This window comes from Alligator sinensis, unplaced genomic scaffold (genome assembly GCF_000455745.1).
Source record: "Alligator sinensis unplaced genomic scaffold, ASM45574v1 scaffold832_1, whole genome shotgun sequence".
NCBI lineage: Eukaryota > Metazoa > Chordata > Crocodylia > Alligatoridae > Alligator > Alligator sinensis.
In genome coordinates this window covers 1550734-1556808 of record NW_005842057.1, presented here as the reverse complement: position 1 = coordinate 1556808, position 6075 = coordinate 1550734, and positions in this window count along the sequence as shown.

The window sequence follows — 6075 nt, the reverse complement described above, 5'->3', positions numbered from 1 at the left end:
GTGGAGCAGGTCAGCCAGTCTGGCTGAGAAGAGCCTCCTCCCTAGGGGAGAGAGGTGGAGGCCATCCCTTCCCAGCAGCTCGCTGCCTCTCTCGCCAAAGAGCGGGCTGTGGTCATGAAAGCCAAAGCCTTCCTGACGACACCAGCGCTGCAGTCTTTGGTTGACCACATAGATCCTCCTGTCCCTTCTCAGCCCATAGCCTGATACTGGGAGGATCGACGAGAACACTACCTGTGCCCCCAGACCCTTAAGCCCCGCTCCCAAATCCCTGTAGCGCCTCATGACCTGGCTGGGAGTGCTCCGAGCAGTGTCATTGGTGCCCACATGAATAAGGAGCATGGGATAGTGGTCTGTGGGTTTAAGGAGCTTTGGGATCCTCTCCGTAATGTCCCGGATGTGGGCCCCCGGGAAGCAGCAGACTTGCCGGGCTAAGGGGTCGGGGTGGCAGATTGGCCCCTCAGTCCTCCTCAGGAGGGAGTCTCCCACAACAAACACCTTACGTTTTGTCTTGGGGAGAGCAGGGGCGGTTGTCATGGCCCAGTTGTATACATATCCTGAGCATAGCTTGAGAAAGTATAGTTTGCTATTGTCAATGAAAGTGCTGCATAGCACAAAATGCTATCCCAAGCCATCCCAAGTATTTCACTACCCTCTCAGAGTCATTGTGTAGCCATCTGAATGCATCAGTTGGCCACATTTTAATTCATATTTATAAATTAAATTAATTAATTTATATTTAATTTTAATTTAATCTTATAGCTCCCATAATAAATACTATAGTAGGTTTAATTATTTCAAATGTCTTTTGAAAGGTTGCAAAGCTTATTCCTGTTACAAGTAAGATACTGAAGTAACAGAATTTTGCTGTGCCCTGGTATAACTACTCCTACGTTCTTAGTTAATTAATAGAGCTGAGACGTTAGAAGCTAATGTCAGGAGGCTGAGAGTACATCTAGGGCAGTGGTGCACAACCTTTTTGCCCTGTGGGCCAGATGAACAGTGGTAGGTTGGTCCATAGGCCCAATTTCACATGCTGTGCTGGCCCAGCTGGGACCTGATCCAGCTGTGTGAGGATAGGCTAGCTGGAGCCTGATGTGTGGGGCTGCACCTAATCAAGCAGTCCAGCTATGCAAAGCTGGCCCAACTAGGACCCAATCCAGCCCCATGACGCTGGCATGCCCAGAGCTCAATCCCTCTCTGGGCAGTGGTCCAGCCCAGCAGCACGGAGTAAGAGCCTGATTCCTTTGTCCAGAGCCAGCCTAGGTATGGATGATCCAGCCATATTGGGGCTTGGAAATGTGGTGATGTGGCAGCAGCAGCAGTGTTAATTGCCACTGCTTCCCCTCTGCCAAATTTCCAGAGCCTTAAGGATCCCTGCAGACTGGATGACATGGCTCTGTGGACCTGATCTAAGCACTGGGCTGGGGGTTAAATACCCCTGATCTACAGTTATAACTAGGATGTAAATATCATTCACAAAACTATCAAATTTAGTGGCCTCTGGCAGAGTAGACCCGGCCCCAACCTTGACCCCTTATGTCTTTACCATACACTCAGCACTGCGTGGGCCCCAGGCTGCTGGCAGGGAGACATGAGTGGGAGCTGTGGGTATGGCTGAGCCACTAGGGAGCACTGCCTAGCTGTGGAGCCGTGGCTTCCCTTCATCCCCATGGGTAGGGGCTGGGGCTGCAATGGACTTTTTCTCTGCCTGCAACCTGCCGCCATGGGGAAGGAGGTGCCTGGTCCCCCACAGGGGTTGGGCGAGACCTTCCAGCCACAGCAGTGAGACTCCCAACTCCATAGTGGGTCTGCCCAGTGTCCCCACAGTGGCAGAACCCAGGCAGCTGCCATGATGCCTCTTTGGGTCAAGCCACCTTCGTCCTCAGCACCACCTCAGGGCTGGGCAAGGCCCCATGCTACCCTGGCACCACAGGTGGGAGGGGGAAGGATGCAGCACAACCCACCTGTCCCCCAGGGTGATTTCAGGAGGGTCTGGTCCAGCAGCACAGATGAGCTTTCCAGATCCAGGCCATTGTGGCACAAGCATGGCGGGTCCCCCGTGTGCGGCCGGGGCCCCTGCCACTGTGGGGCAGCTTGGCAGACCCACCACGGGGCCAAGAGTCTAGCTGCTGCAGAAGGAAGCCTCCCCCCTCTCCCCCTCTGCAAACCGATGCCTCCTTCCCTCCCTCCCCATAGCAGCAGGATCCAGGCACAGGAGAGGTCCGCAGCCCTGGCTCCACCTTCTGCCCCAGTCCCAGTCCCTGCCCATGGGGGCAATGGGAAGCTGCAGCTTCACAGCTGGGCAGCACCCCCTAGTAGAGCTACCCCCTAGTAGCTCAGCTGTGCCCATGCCCCCCCCCCCCCCCCCACCCCATTGCAGCTCCTTACCAGTGGCCTGGGGCCCGTGCAGCACCAGGCACACAGTGAAGACAAAAGGGGGAGGCCAGGGCTGGGGCCAATCCTGCTATAGGACACTAAACAGTAAGCAGTAAATAAATATAATTGTCATTAACCATATAACCATTTACATCCCTAGTTGGAACCATTCCTCTCATTCACAGCTTATTCTAACATCCTGATGAAGAATACAAGACCATAGTTGCTACAGTATAAATTAAGGGTCAGACATTGCCATAAATCCTGGGCTTTTAGGAGATTTAGCTATCCTGGGCATTTTGACATAACATTTGTGCAATTAAGGCCTAATCAAAAACATACTGATATCAAAAGGAATCTTTGCATTTAATCAGGCTTTGAATCAGGTACTTGGAGCTGTCCCATTGAAAGGCATAATGTATCTGAGAGCAAAGTTGGGTGCAGTTTGATCCTTATATTTTCATTTTTTAATATCTTAAACCCATTTTCTCTTCCAGTCACTGGCATAATTCTCTCTCCCCCTAACCGCCCCCACCCCCACCCCAGCTCTGCTCATGCTCTTCCCCTCCCATACCTCCTGCTCCCCCATCCTTGCCAGAGGAGCCCCCCAGCTGCCAGGGCTATGGAGCCAGGGACCTAGGTCCACAGCCCCCTGCTCCTGGCAGGAGGCAGCAGCTGCTGCAATGGAGCAGAGCCCAGTTCCACCCCCCAGCTGCCTTCTGCCTGCCTGCTGTGGGCTCAGGCAGAGGGGGGGCTGCTCCCTGTCATGGCATGCACTCCTTGGGTGGCAGGGGGACCTGTGCCCCACAGATATGTGCATGGGGCAGGGGCTGTGTGCTGCTTACTTTAAGCTCCACTGTTCTTTGCAGCACCAAGTTGCACACAATGGGTAGTGGAGGCCCCAGAGGAGGGCAGCAGAGCCTGTGCCTGAACAGAGTAGTGCGCAGCCCCTGCCCCATGCACAGATCTGGAGGGCATGGGTCCACCTTGTCCCCTGGGAGTGTACACAGCAGTGGGGAGCTGCCCCCCCCTGCCCCGGATGAGCCACCCGCAGCCCGTCCCACTCCCCACAGCGCCTTGCGGCTGTGCATTGCAGCTGCAGGCCCGAAGCCCCAGCCCTACCCAACTCCCTTTTTCCCTCCCTATGGGGGCCTCTCCCCACAACTTACCTGTGGGAACTGCTCTCCAGGCTGCCTGGGGCCATATGCCTGTACATGCACAATGTGCCTCCTGCCTGACCACCCTCCTCCTGCTCCCTCTCAGCCTCCTGCAGGCTGGAATTCTGCCAGTCTGCAGAGAGCTCTGTCCAAAACTGCAAAATCCACGGGTTTCTCAGGTAAAATGAGAAATCTACATTTGCCTCCAGTAAAAGGTAAAGTCTGTGGTTTACTCCATTTTTCATGGGAAACGGAAAACCTGGATCCCTGCTCATAACTGTGGACTTTGGAAGTCCTGAAATCCTCAGTCCTGTCAGAGTTTGTATAGCAAGTGTACCTAAGAGCCTCAGGTGTTAGAATCCTTGGTTCTCCAGCAACCTATCAGGTAATTTGACAGGAAAACATGCAGGTTTCCAATGGAAACTCGCGCTTTTATTTGATGGTCCTTTAATTGCAGGAAACTGTAATCCCTGCAGTGGTCTCACATATCATGTCCTTCCTCCTACTAAATAGCCGCCTGCTTATGTGTCCAAAGATCATGTTCACCTTTTTATCTTCAGATTTGCACTAAGCTAAGAATGGTTATCTAAGTCTTTTTAAATGTCTTTACATTCCAGGATTCTGTCTCCCAACTTGTGTGACCCACTTTGTGTTCCATGTTACAGAAACTTTGTCCTATACCAAGTGTTCCAGATTAGTCTGTGCAATGGATCTATCCCTAGTATTATTTATCACACCCCCAATTTGTTTATTATCTGCTAGTTTAATTAAGAACCATGTTACCTGTTACTCTGTCTTTTATATAACTAATGGTGATATTGAATAGTATTGAAGGCCTAAAACAGATTTCTTTGAAACAAAATTAGAAATACACCAGATATTTTCCATCTATAGTTGTATCAGTTAATCATTATGGACTACATTAGTTGTGTTTAATGCTGATTTTATTTTTGGGATGCTTTATAATAGAATTCAAAATGCATCAGAGATGTCTAAGTATAAGATAACAACAAATTTATGTTTATTAACTAAACTTCTTATCTGATCAAAGAGCAATATCAAGTTCCTTCAAAAACCATGTTACCTGCTTGATAAAACAAAGTTGATTTATCTTTCACTTTCCTACTGACTTTTGAGTGTGTCCTAATTGTATCCCAGGTGAACTTTTCCATGATTTTGCTAGGATTGATACCATGTTAAGTGGCTTATAGTTTTTCAATTGGTAGTTTGTTTGTTTGTTCTGTTTCCTAGAACTTTCCCAGAGTTGTGAAAGGAACAATAATTGGCTAAGCCCATTAATAGTTTTTGGAACAAGTTATCCCAAATTGCTGATTTAAAAATGTTTAATGGTTGCCATTTCTTATGCTTCCTGTTTATTGATGGAAAAATATTTGCTTATTAGTTTAATATATGAATATATTATCCTTTTTTTTGTTAGTACATAAGAGAAATATTTATTGACTATTTCATTTCTTCCTTATCTGTTTAGAAATTCAATATTATTACTGTTACTACTACTACAAATTGTTACTTTCACTTGCCTCTTATCAGGATGGTTTTTAACCAAAGAAACCTTATTATATGTTTCTGGAACTGTGGTTTCAGACATTTGATAAACCATTTTCAATCATCACATGTGTTTTATGTTTAAAAGTTTCCTTTTCCTCATTTTTTCTCAAGTTCTTAGCTTTGGGTTCTTGACCATTTAAGGTATCAAGTGTAATTAATATTGGCTAAGCCCATTTTCTATTTGCACATAAGTGAAATTAGGCCATGATAACTTGTGCCTTAGTGACCATCAATTTTTAGTTTAGTTGTCAATGCATCTTTATGCATGAGAATGAAATGTAGTTTAGAATTACTCTGAAGTGGCCACAATACTTCTTGTGTTAGACAGTTATCATATCACATTTTTAGAAACTCCATGAATGTTTTACTAGTGTCAGGATGAGATCTCCAACGTATGTCCCCCAAGCTACCAATCCTCCATAGTAACACAATTTTTCTTTCTATAAATGTAAATTAAAGGAGCAGCTCATCCTGTTTACATGATGATTTGGTTGCCTATAACAGGTCTTCTCTAGAACCTTGCCATGTGATACATCAGTTACAACAGGGGTGCTCAACTTCGTGGCCACCTGAGCCAGATGAGTGCCACTGGGCCAGTCCATGGGCCAAATAACAGTGTGCCAAGATCAGGCCATGGGGCCTGGCACTGCTCCCTCCCTGCCCCAGGAGCATGGCACCCCCCTTTTCCTCCCCTGCACACTGGGATTGGACCACAGAGGCCTGGTGCCTTCCTCTCCCAGTGTACCACAATGAGGTCTGGTGCTGCCTTCACCCTGCCTGTGTGCTGGGATCAGGTACCTGATCCACTGTGCAGGGTCCAGGGTTCCTCATGGGTCTGGATATTTGGCAGCCAGGGAGTGGTGTCACTACTCCCCCACTACCAAATTTCCAGACTAATGGGGAGCCCCAGCAACTAGATCAAACATCACTGTGGGTTGGAGGCCTAGAATCCCTAAGTTAGATCATTGATCCA